General features: G+C 42.2%; 1 protein-coding gene across 1 annotated transcript in view; it reads right to left on the bottom strand.

The window, feature by feature from the left end:
* Positions 1-5,673, bottom strand: part of CHN1 (chimerin 1) — a 38,542-nt gene extending 32,869 nt beyond the window's left edge. Inside the window, exon 1 of the mRNA XM_010566420.1 lies at positions 5,660-5,673. The gene's annotated coding sequence lies outside the window, so the exon portion shown is untranslated. The remainder of the gene's footprint in view (positions 1-5,659) is intronic.
* Between the last annotated feature and the right edge of the window lie 7,893 nt (positions 5,674-13,566).

Genomic DNA, 13,566 nt, shown 5'->3' with positions numbered 1-13,566 from the left:
TACCAGCGGGGGGGCTGTCAGCGCGGGATGAGTCACGCACCGCTACAAAATGGCATCTCTTCGCCCCTGGGGGCATCCTCGGATGCGGCAGCCCCAGGGGACGCGACAGAAAGCGGCTCGCCCCGCACGGGGTGGGCGCCAGCAGGTAAGGCTGGGAGCAGCTAATGCAACCGTCGATGCTCATCCCTCTTCCTTTAAAACTCCATTTTTCGATGCCTTTCGTAGAAAGAGAGGCTCGTCAAACTCACGCCATCTAACAGCCTCTTCTAGTAGGGATGTGAACACAAATGCCACCAAAGGTCATCACACTGCCCTTCCCACCAAAGACCCAAACCCCAGTGGCTGTGCTGCCTCTCCTTAGGGATTCCTGAACGTTAACCGAAGGTGAATGACACATAGTCTCAAATCGGACCGAAACCTGCCGTTGGACTGACGGTGAAATGGGCACGGGACAATCTGGTCCTCGCTACCCCTCACACAAGCCAAAGGAAACAGCATTTCACACCAGCATCATTAAAGCGTTGCCGCAGGATGCACCAGAGTCGAAGTGTAACGGCCTCACGCAGGACCAGGGCAAGCCGTGCCATATCCACCCGGAGCTGCTCACCAGGGCAGCCCAGCTCAGGGAGGCTCTCCTCAGCTGCATGCCGACAGCTGGCAGGGGACACCACGACGGCCACTCGACTCCTGCCCTTTTTCTTCTAGTGCTCTCCAAGCATTTGTGAACAGTCTTTGTCAGAGACTGCAGAAATGGACCTTTGGTCTGACGGACTGACTGACTACGGCAGCGATTTACACTGTGGGGCTGACCACCACCCCGACAACTAGGGCACAAGAGGACTTTTCCAAGCGCACAGCCTTCCCGTGCAGCTAGCCAAGAGTGCAGCCCTCCCTTCCCTTGCCACAGGCTGCAGCACCACAACCGCTCACCCTTCTGCAGCAAAGGTATTTTTATCTCTCATGACTCAGTAACAACCAAAGACAAGCACAGTTTGTCACAGGCTTCTGGGTGGAATTGGTGTGTTTTGCAGCTGGATCACAGCATTACCATTTAGCTTCATCCTGCCAATACAGCTGAGAGCAATGCTCACCGTGAGCCCCTCCTCTGTTCCCTTGCATGGCCACCAGTATCTTCCCAGGTTTTTTTTTTTTTACAGGTTTTAAAAATCTGCTGGGTTTCAGCACAGGGCCAGGTTGCAGAGATGAAGGATCAACATATGTGCTTCGCCAACCACTAATCTGCAATGCAAGTTAATAGCTAATAATTGAAACACTGGCTATAGATTATACAGGATGAAGCTGTCGGGCATTAGTGGCTCATACAGGGGCCTTTGGAGTATCTGGCTCAGTTCCCAGTTTCAATACAAACAGGAGGCTGGTAGATCCATCCTATTGAGGAATGCTTTTCCAACAGCTGCCTCAATCTGCCTGTCTTGCTTTTAACCGCTCATTTCTGTTGCGGGTAAATAAATGCCCCTCTTGCATTTTTCTGCACATCCTTCTAAGTGTAACGCTCCATGGCAATAGGAGATCAAGAAAAATGAGGTGAGGAGCAAGAGATGGCAAAAACTGACCACCTCATCTATGTGAAGTTTGAGAACAGTAGGGACTCAGGGGAGGAGGAAGCAGACAGGCTTTCGAGCTCGTTCTCCCCTTTCATTCTAGCTAAAGCCACTTCATGGTTTCATTCCCAAGAACTACATCAGGTAAAAGTCCTCATGGAACAAGGTGGACCTAAACCTGCCCCAGAGGATTCATCCTCTCCAAACAGCTTTGAGTGACAACAGACTCAGGAAGCAAATTGTGAAAACTGAATTTGTTGGAAATAAATAACCCAGCGATTTTCAAGAGTACATTTACTATCAGAATCAACCCTTATTATTTTGCATAATTTCATTTAAGAAGCAAGATAAAGCATTCTGAATTTTCCTTTCAATTGTTGGTAGAGCGCATATTTGTTTGTTGACATACTTATTCCTTAATTGTCTGCTTCCTTTTTCCTAATTCTGAAGAACTGATTTATTTTCAATGGCACTTTAGAGTCACGTTAGTAGAAACCGATCTCTAGATCCTGGAAAATTAAATCTTAAGAATGCCGATAAAAAGGTAAGCAAAACTACCCAACAGGGAAAGGTCCTATCTCAGGGCTGTAATTATGAAAACGCGTTATAATCGGGAAAGTAGTTACAAGATTATGAATTTTAATTCTAACATTACTTTGTGTTACAGTAATCTAACTCAGACTATTTATTGGTTTTACATAAATCAGCTTCCCATTGTTCAGTGCAAAGCATTTTCTGCTGTTTACAAATATAGGAATACTGGGCTCACTACACTTACAGCCCTTCACATGTGCTATATGGACTATAGTTTTGCACACCAAAAACCTAGACTGAAAGAAAGTTAAAGCCATAAAGCTAGCAACTAAAAAATTATGAAAAATATATATTTGTTCTATTTCTTACATATATTTCCCCAACACAGTGTTGTAATTAAATTCATACAACTGCTTTCAGATGACATAATTCTATAACACATACGCTCATTTTTCTGCCATCGCCTAACTTTGGGAGTTTGGCATTGCAAGCTAGTGCTTTTCTTAACACAGCCCACTTCCTTTCTTTTGAAAACCAAAACGAAGAATGAAATTTCTGTTGTACACACCTTCCTGACCACAGTTTGGGTCATCAGGCAGGTCCAGATCTTTAGCTGACCAGTACCTGAGATAACAAAGTAAGAAAGATCCAGCCACTGTCCTCAGGTAGCCCTAGTCATTGCAGAGATGAGTCACCATCCCTGAGAGCAAACAAATGAAGTCACGGACCTGGGGTTTCAACTCAAATCATGCAGGAAGCTGTTCTCTCCCGACGCGCTCTCCTGCTCCAGCTGCCCTATGCTGTCTCGATTCTCAGCCTGCAAGTCCTGCTCTTCTGACACCCTTGGCTGGCTCTTGATTCAATGCCTGCCCTCCACCAGTAGCTCCTGCACTCCCACCCGCCAGCAAAATCTCCTCTCCATAGCCCTTTCATTTTCCAACAGTTATCTTTGTAACTTGCTCTGTCTAAAGTCTACCTTAATGGGGATAATTATTAGTTACTGTCTGCTCCATACCGGATGAAGAGGAGGTAAAATCTGGGGAGGAAAATCTTCTCCCTTCCCCTTTTCTAAGTAAAGTCTTGATTTTATTTTTTTATTAATTGTTTGTGACAGACATTTGCAATCATTGCATGTGTAGGGAGCAATATGCTGTGCAGACTCCAGGAGGAAGGAAACTGCAGGGCTGTCTTTTTTAAATTTAATTTAAGGACGTGATTTCACAGGATTGAGGTGAACTGAAAATGGAATGACTGGAAGTAATAGCTGAGCAACCTCTCAGCAGAGCATGCAACCAGAGCAGCCTCTCAGCCCTTTACATTTTAGTGACCTAAGCACTAAAAAACCAAACCCAGCAATACGTCAACCTTTAAACCAAGACATCTGTTTAGAGGTTCTACATTGTACATATGGGCTAAAGGGGGGGGGTGGGGGTGACTGTAACCTGCTATTTCAAATGTTCTCATTTGTTCTAAAACCTCAACTGTAAGAGTGGTTCAGTCTAGGTCCTACTGGGACTCTGCTTTCTGTACCTCCCCCTGGAGTAATCCTTCAGGGTATGGGAGAAACAGCTGTTTTCTTGAGCACTATTTGCTCTCAGTGTTAGCTGGATAATGTATGCATATTTTCTGGTACTAATCTCACAATCAGTAAGTCTTATTATGAAGACTCCACAGAATTGATTTTAAAGTCATCCACAGCTTGCAGTAAATTCCAATTAGTCACTCTCTGAAAGTCACATTACATAAGTTTAATCCAGTCACACAATTCAGTCAACATCGGACAAATTATCTTTCTAAAAAGGCAAATCAATGTATTCCCATTTGTTGAGTAATAAACTAAAATTACTCCAGAAAAAAACCCAGAAAAATTCAAGTCAGGTTAAGCTCACAAGTCCTAAAATGCCCAGATTAGACTTGATCAGACCTCCTGAAGCCCACGTGCATTCCCACTACAGTGGAGTGTTTAGTTTCATGACCACCTGGCTCCTCTCTCAAACACAGTATCGTGTTTTCTCAGTCTCGGGAATGCATGTGCAGTACGCTGCAGGCTTTTCATTCTCATATGGTATTTTCATGTTGTTATGACTAAATATGCCTTTATTGTTTCAGACTTTATATATAATATGATCCCTTCCCTCTCAGGAATGTATTTTAATAATAATATTAACCAGCAGTTATATTGCATGCATTTTTAAAAAAAATCAAAGATGATTGTACATATCTCAAGAAACAAGATATTTGGGTTGCTATGCAGTTAGCCACCATATATTCTGTCATGTTCTGTTTCACTGTATGGCTAACTTAGCCAAATGTGTATGCTCAGAAAATCCTTCCTTGCCTGAACACTTAATGAACATATTTTATGGGCTCAGTACATGATTTTCAAAAGCTAATCAGTCAGATTGTGAAACTGAGCCCAATTTCCTCAATGCTGTTCTTGGTGGAGGCTTGTTCCATGCTAAATATAATTTTCCCAGTCATATCTTTCACAGACTTGTTCCAAGGGGGGAAGGGGAGCCCAAAATTCTACTTTTTATTTAAAAGTGGTGATAAGTTGTTCTCATTTAATTTTCTTCACCTGTAGACATGCTAGTGCCAGGCATAGCCTCTGCCCACAGATAAATGGTGTGAGTGGAGGGTTGGAATGCTATTAAAAGAAAAGTTCAACCTGAAAGGTGACATCTCAGAAGCTGGATAGGAAGGACCATCATGCAGTCTCAGCCACCAGGGCAAGACTTCTCTTGCTGCCATTCCAACACAGCCATGTTTACCTGGCACATGGACAGCATCAGGCTCCCGCAATGCTCAAAGTATACTGGGATCCTCAGGCAACACACAAACCCACTTTGAGTCCACAGTTACCCACAGGGGAGTTGGGATTTAAGACATGGTTGAATGATGAAAACTTACTGCTGAGAAAAGTTCTATTTTTTTTAACAAAATTTTCCACACAGACTGACTTCTAATTAAATCAGACCTCCCCCCCCACCCCCCATGAAATACTTATTGCAAAAGCTAAAGAAATGGCTATTTATATTTTTGAATTTTTTTTTCTGATCAAAGTGCATGTGATTTCCACAGCAGGTAATAAACATTTTTATATCTAGAATTTAAAAAAAAGTTTTTTAAAAAAATGTTTTAATTAAAACCTTAATTAAACAAATTCAGCCAAAGTGTTGGCTTGGTTTAAAGCATGACTGTTGAATTACAAAAATTAAATAATCTAAACCAAAGTTTAAATTATGGAAAAAATGTTGCCCAATATTGCTGCTAGAAACTACTACGTAAAAAGTGAGTTCATTTGGCACTGTATTGTGCAATACAATTAGAGCACATTAGCATTATTTGGGAAGATTTTATGTTTGCGCTGATGTGCTTACCAGAAATACCCTGAAGTACCCTTGTTTTCATAACAAGGCAGCATACTCATAAAAAAGCAGAGAGATCTTAGGGGAAGCCAACAGAAAAGTTGTTTTTCCATAGCTTTACTCCTATAACCTACCGGTCACTGCAGCTGATCCGGATCTAGGTCAGCCGGCTTATTCTGTTCCTAGTGGCATGACGGGTTGTAGATTTGCTCCCGGCAGTTACCGATAGGGGCCTTTGGAAATGACAGTTGGGCACTGCGCACTGGCAAAAAGCATCCACTGTGACCATTCCTCTCAGTAACTGACAAGACAGAAACAATTAACTGTTTGGATAGTGGCACAAAAGCAAGGCACTTTTCACTGGCAAACACAACACATGTCTTTCCTTAGGGAGGGGGCTATTTTGGTATATAACCATGGATCTAGCTGTGGCAAAAATAAAACAAAAATTTCACAGTCCCTCCAGGAACAAGTTACGCTTTTGGTCTGGTTCTGGAGGACTTCGCTAACATCAAGCAACTTAGCTTTTAGCAAGGTCAGCAACCGGCCTGCTGTGGCTGCTGAAGGAGGGGGGATAATTCTGGGTTTTTCCTTCACACCCCCCAGGTACAAATACCACTGCGGGGGTGTACGTGGGCACGTGGGAACGCACACAGGCAGGGACGTGGATGTCGCAATCAATAACGGTGCCGAGCTGGGTTTTACAAGCAATAGCTACAACTTCATTTATGCTGTATAAATAATAATACGCTTCCTCACGGGGTCACGCTCTGGGGGAGGTGGCGCAGTCCTGCGCCCCTGCCGGGGCTCCGGCCTTGCCGTGGTTGGGTCCTGGGCCGGCCGAAGCCCCAGGGCCCTTCCCTGCAGACACTGACGTGGGACGTCCCCGTGGCCCCGGCTGCCTCCGTTAAAATAACTGACTGCTCCAGCCCTTCCCTTAAAGACAGAGACTACCAGCCGGCGCAAGGGGCAAGATATGATGGCTCCACAAAAGCTGAGCTGCTACCAAGCTGCGTGACACTGAGGCAGGATATGCCAATCAAACACCATGATAAAAGCTACCCAGAAAGCGAAGAAACAAGCTCTTTTCACTCCTAACTCTGACTGTCGCTAGGAAAGCAGTTCCCCATGACCACGAGTTCAAGCCGAGGTATCGGCCTCAGCAATTCTATCCTTGCTTTGCAGCAGCTCGTTACCACAATCCCATTCTTTTCTCGGGAAAACAAGCTGCATTAAAAGGGGGCCAACCCCAGCTGAACTCAGCAAGTACAGAAGGGGACCGAGAGTTGGTAGAGCACAGAAGATGCCACCTCCCTGCCTCAGGGGGCTGGCAGCATCACTGTTCCCGGGCAAAGTGTGCAAGACAGTTCATGAGCAAGGAGAAAAGCATCACAAAACACCAGAATTTGTCTCCAGTAAGTCCTTCAGATGAAGCCTGTCCTTTCCAGCTTTGCTTTCAGTCCTTTCCATCCACCTTCCATCTGTCACAGTTTTGGTTTTGGTCCATCCTATCTTCCTGTCCTCCCATGAGGAGTCTGGGCCATGGAGGCAGTAAGCTAAACAGGGAGTTAAAGCAGCCGCCTGTGCCAGGTACTTCTCTCCCCAGGAAAGGCAGAAGCAGAGAGACTGGAAGGACTACTCACACAGTTTAAGTTAACTATTACACTGTTACGCAGTGCTAAATCGGGCTAGAGAGGTCTGTCTTGCAGCTATGAGACCTATGGGAAGAGGAGTTGATGGAGCAAGGAGCTCTGCCTAAGGGAGCAACCCTCACACTGGCCAGCAACACGCAGAGCCTGCTCCTCAGCAGCTTCCCCAGCTCACTCCCATTTAGTCAGCATTTTCTATTTCAGCTAACAGCATCGTGTTTTCTTCTCTTCCCTGGTCTGTAGCGTGCTTCCTTGCTGGCCTGCAGGGAACCATGCCGTTGTGACCGAGGCACGACTGACGTTCCTTGCAGAGTGGGGTCACTCCAGCAAAAGCCTCTTGACTTGTCACACGTCAAGGCAGACTGTATTCCAAAAAGACCTTAAAAGTAATTTATAAATACCACAAGACAATGTGCTCTATAGGAGTGATAACAGTCAAAATGTAATGCAAATTGGCAGCCACATGAATGCTACTCTTTTGGCAAATGCTCTTTGTTACTAATACACTACATTTAAGTATCATAAGAGAAAACAGGCTGTTAGACTAATCTTCTGAAACCACAAGGGACTGGTGATAGTTTATTTCTCATCTGAACCACACTGTTATAAGGATTTCCTCAAATAAAAGGAAAAAAAAAAAAGAGAAGGCATGTCGAAAAGCTTAACTGTATCCTTTGATGAGGAACCTTACCCGTCTCATAGCAAGGAAATGTTAACAGTGGCCAAACTTCATGAAATAAATAATTTACAACACTTTCTTTATGATATCCATTTAGGAATCATATTGATAAGAGCAGTTTTTATAATAGGCCTCTGTATCTTTTTGTAACTGAAAATGTATACACTTAGGGATAACTACAATCATGTAATCCACAAGGTCTTTCTATTATTGTATTTATCAGTTTGGTTTTTTTTCATTTAATTCTCAAGGAACAGGAGTTTGGCTACTGGTATAAAATGAGCAAGCAGTATGGAAATATCTTTTTATGTCTTATTACCTGATGTATAATATTCATTTCACATTAGTCTTGTCTGGCAGTCTAATGTGTCTAATATCAGCCTTTTTTGTTCTACACCGTAATTCAATTTAGAGTAATTCAATGTATGTTATAATTGAAAACTGCAGCTCATTAATTTCTAAACACTCTTTGTATTTCAGACTACACCTGCTCCTTTGGCACATCCTCTATTTTGAATCCATCCACTTCTTCCTGAATAAGCTATGTTGCTATGATACATGTGCTGTCACAGTTTCTTTCTTCAACATACTTTCAGTCCATAATAATACTTATTTAGCATAAATAAGACTAAGAGTGCAAAGTCTCCTAATCCTTAATTATCACTTGATTCAACCCCATGAATCAAGGTGAAAACAATTTTTAACCTGAAGGAATACGAGAGTTGTGACATGGACACGCAACATTCTTGCAAAATGTATAATGGTGAAAACCTGCTTATGGACCACCTCACTGCAGAAAAATTATAAAATGAGGTAAGCCCCAGTGTCCATCAGCACTCCTTGCAGACCCTGATGACCAGTTTTCTAGGTGCATGTGTGTCCCTGGGTATAGCTGCACCAGCGCTGTGGGTCAAGTTCTACATTCATTTTATACAATGCAATTAGGCAAACTCAGAAAATGAGGCAGGCTGATCATCCTTCAAGTCTCTCATGTAGGCTCCCACTATCCTTGCATAAATCTCTATTTAAATCGGGACTGATGTGAAACCTGCAATGAATGAAACAGAGTGGAATTGGCAGTGGAATTATACTCTGCTCCCAAAGTCAAATTATCAGTTATTATCAAATTATCAGTTTATTGCCACCCATAAAATCTTCTAATCCCTGATCACATTCTCAGAAAAGGCTCATTTTACATTCTGTTGACCAGCGTTCCAATTTTCTCATTTCTCCTGTTCCACATATGGTTCATCTTTCCTATTTATTCCCTCTTAGTTTCCTAATTAGCATTTTAAAATGCCTCTGCCATGAAAATTTTCATATAAGAGCAGGAAGCATCCCATTTCCCTAGAGGAAGCTATAACTGTTAAAAATTCTTACTTAAGACAGGCACTCAAGAAACCATTGTCTCAAATGGTCAAACCCAGCATCTTTGAAACAAATTTAAATAATGTCTTGATTGGAAAACTGAATCATTTTGAATGACTCAAAATGGGGCTGGCAATGCAACTCCCCATCATAAATTTGGGCTATGCAGATTATTTACCTTTTGGGGGAGAAGCAGGCACTGGCATGTGGACAGGTTATACAACTTCTGTTACACAGGAGGGACTTTTTTTTTGTTTTGTTTTGTTTTGTTTTGTTTTTCCCAGTGAGCCTGTGTTTTCTTGCAACATAATGTTTAGTTGATGGCTATTTTCAGCTGAAATGAAATACACTAGTCCTAAGTCCCAATCAGTAACTCAAAGATTTGACATTTGGGATTTCAGAGGCATATGATCTTTGGACAGAAGCTCTTATTTTGAGTATAGGGCACATCGAAGATAAAAGACTAAGTTTGGGGTATAGTTCCATTTCTTAAATTCATTCACAAAGAACAAAATTATTGGCAATGAACAAAATGTTTATCCAGCACAGCTGCTTTCTTCTTAGTCATGTTTTTCATCTCATCTTACAGGGCAATTTTTTATTTGTACTGCCACCATCAGCTAGCACTTTAAGTGACACTGCACATAAGATTTCTAACACTGAGGTTGTTTGAATGTTCAACAATAAAAATTTCCCAAGAGAATTAACCCATAAGGCCCATTAAAAAAATTTATCCAGTAAGCTCTTGGCACTATCAACTTGCTGTGCAGTAAGTCTGCCTTGCGAACTCCAGTGTGTGACAAAAGTGATAGGCAGCTTCCAGGCACCAGGCTGCAGCGCTGCGGCAAATGCTAGCAAGGATTTGGAAGCTGGAGTGAATGAGAAGCTGTCACTTAAGAGACTGAGCACTTCAAATTCTGTGAAAGATAACAACACATGGTACTTTTTGAAATTTTTGTGCATTTGTATGAAACACGTCATTAATCTAATCATCAGCCAATTCACAGAAATGCCTGAATGCAAATGTAATTCACTATCACATTAACTTTGGGAAATGCTTCAAGACTTTTCCAGCAATGTAAAATCATCAGAGATCTTCAACCAATAAACTATTTGATACATGATATAAAGCATAGAGCTTTTAAAATATTTCATCATTACATGCAAAATGGAAATTGGGAATACAGCCTTTCATATTTTCACAGTATTCCTCCCCTCTTCTCTCAGGAAGGAGAAAAGCTGCTTGCCTCCAAGTACTACTAATCTAATTCACAAATTGGAAATCACATACACATATGACTAAGGTTTAATAGAGAACATTATACTTTGTGATACTAGCTCTAATGTTCCTTAGGCAAACTATTTCAAACTGCTGCAGCTCTAACCAAATGCAATAATAATCCCCACAAAAAAGCAATACAGTCTAAGTGCATTATAATATGAACTTCACTATTAGAAACACATTATCCTGTAGTTATCTTGGAAGTTGTATGGGTGTGAGGAATATCAGTACTAAAAGGACAAGGATTAGCGCAACAACTGTTCATCAACTGAAAATCAGATTATTCAGCGTGATGATTGTTACCTTGCTTAAACATCAGGACTGTAGGAACAGTGAATGCCAGAAGCAACACTGTTTCTAACTGCTGATGCCATGCAGAAAAAAGGTTAAATATGGAAAATGTTAATGTTCTAAAAGTTAATGATCAAAGGAAGACTTTGCAAAACTGTCAAGAGTTGCTGTCTTCGCTGATGACGAGTGTGACAGGTTTGAAGTAATAAGAGCAAGCAGTTTATTGAGCTTAGTAACAAAACTGCTCTCCTTACTTTGTTCAAATTCAGAAAAGAAAAACATTCAGCTAGAGACTAAAACTAAGCATGAGAAGTTTTATCTGAAAATATCTTTTTTCTTGTGAAAGATTAAAAGGAATGAAACAAGGACAAGAACAGATCAGCTTCTGCGACATTAACCGCAGGATAAATGGTTGTTCTTTTTTTCTTTCACAGTCTAATACTTCATTTAGGCACCTCTAACTACTTCTTTTTTTGCTACCACTTCTAAAACAAGTATTTCACTCTTCATGGGTCTTAAGGGTTTGGTAGCCACTTATGAATGAGCAATTATTAGGGGAGCAGATGTGCCTGCCTATCAGGCGTTTCTCTAACCAAACGGGGTGCGACACACCAGACCGCCACAGCTCCATGTCCTTTCCATCGTTGTACATATGCCAAATGACATGTATTTGTACTTATGAGCATGTAAACGGCAACCAATGTAAAATGCTTTCCTCCCTCCCATCTAAACAAAAAACACCCCACCCCACCCCTTGCAAACAGTAAGGGAAAAAGGAGCTTATCTGAATAATGGTAGACGTAAGTGGAGAAAATCCCTGGAAGTCAGCCTCTTAGCACAGATTTATGCAGGATACAGAGTTGCAGAGAGCATAAAACACAAGACATGTCAGATATTAGTTCACAGCCAAAGGGGCTACCAACTCCACTTTCTGCAGCCCTGGCTTTTCCTTGGGACTCTCATGTTCAACTAGTGACCAGACCTGACCCTGTCTAGTTTATGGGATTAGACACAATCATAGCCCAAGGTGATTATCACCAGCTATACAGTGTCACGTTATAAAGTCTAAGTGAGGTAAGAAACTTGTAAATAACAAAATTATCCTTTTATAGGGCTCTTAATTCAACAGTCCAGTCTGTTTCCTGTAGAAGTGATTAGTAATAGAAAATAATTAGGAGATGCCAGATGGGAGGAGGAGTTAAAAAAAAAAAAAAAAAGACTCAAAACTCGCACAGCTAAGGAAAGAGAACAACAAATGAGGGAGCTGCCAGCCAGCAACCCACCGCAGTCCCTCACCGTCTGGGAAGCTCTTTGCATAAGCAGTAAACGACAACCACGTGCTTGCTTTAGAGACTGCTCTGAAAGAGACCCACCTTCTCCTTTCTGAGGCCACTGCATGGATTATTCAGTTGTGAGAAGGCATAAAAAGTCAAGGGAAACCACAGGGTTGGTTTTTTTTAAGAAAGTTTATAATTTCCTTACATATGACTATGAGGCTTCCCTGCCATATATCTAGGCAGCCCTTTTGGAAACCTCAAGTATAAGGCCCACAGGGAAGGTAAGCAGCAGACTCCTACAGCGTGTTAGGACTGAAGCCATGACAGCTCTCCGTTGCTCATCAGGAGTTGAGCTGGACCTCTATTCCTGTGTCCCATATACTAAGGTCCACCAGGATGGGAAAAATCTCTCTCGCCCTGAAGAGCGCCCAAAGAAAGCTATCATTTTTGGCTCTTCAAGAGCTAAGGGAGATTCCTTCCTCCCTCCCTGTGATCCTCCTTGCACTAGCCTATCCCAGTTAAAAAGGAAGGAAACTTCTGCCAGGACACATTAAGAGAAGCTAAGGCTATACGGTACTTTTTTGAAAGGCATTAAAAATGTAACCAGACCCAAACCACCAAGCATTAGAAATCCTGGAAGAACCGCTGGCGATGGTGAGGGCTTCACACTGACTTACCTCACAACACTGAGAAACACGGGAAAACAATAATAGCTTATTCATTGCTAATGGTTTCATTTTATCAGTAGCAACACAACCAGTATTCTTCAGATTTAATTGCACAGCAACTGTACTCCTTTACAGCCTTTTTAACAGTTATGTACACTATTAATTTTACAAAAGGCTCAATCAGGCACAGGGCATATACTGAGCGTAATTATTCCCCACACTTTGCTGAGGGTCTGGTCTGTGAGCCTGAGAGACCAGACCCCCTGATTTCACATGGCAGCTGCCTGTCTCAGCATAATTAGACACTGGACTTTCTAAAGCCTTCATCTTTGTGTACACATTTCACATGTCAGATCATAAAAGAGCCACACTTACGTGAAAAAGCAGAAAGTAACATTGTCATGGTTTTGGCTGGGGTAGACTTAATTTTCTTTCTAGTAGCTGGTATAGTGTTATGTTTTGGATTTAGTATGAGAAGAATGCTGATAACTCACTGATGTTTTCAGTTGTTGCTAAGTAGCATTTATACCAAATCAAGAATTTTTCAGCTTCTCATGCCCAGCCAACAAGAAGGCTGGACGGGGGACACAGCCAGGACAGCTGAGCGAAAGTGGCCAAAGGGGTATTCCATACCATACGACATCATGCCCAGTATATAAACTGGGGGGAGTTGGCCAGGGGGAGTCACTGCTCAAGAACTGACTGGGCATCAGTTGGTGAGCAATTGCATTGTGCATCACTTGTTTTGTATATTCCAATTATTTTATTATCATTATTTTCTTCCTTTCCATCCTATTGGACTGTTCTTATCTCACCCCATGAGTTTTACTTTTTTTTCCCCGATTCTCTCCCCCATCCCACTGAGTGGGGGGGGGGGGGGAGCGGACA

This window comes from Haliaeetus leucocephalus, unplaced genomic scaffold, assembly GCF_000737465.1.
Source record: "Haliaeetus leucocephalus isolate CR32 unplaced genomic scaffold, Haliaeetus_leucocephalus-4.0 Scaffold1, whole genome shotgun sequence".
Classification (NCBI taxonomy): Eukaryota; Metazoa; Chordata; class Aves; order Accipitriformes; family Accipitridae; genus Haliaeetus; species Haliaeetus leucocephalus.
Note: the sequence above shows the minus strand (reverse complement) of the source record. Positions and strands in the feature narration are given on the sequence as shown.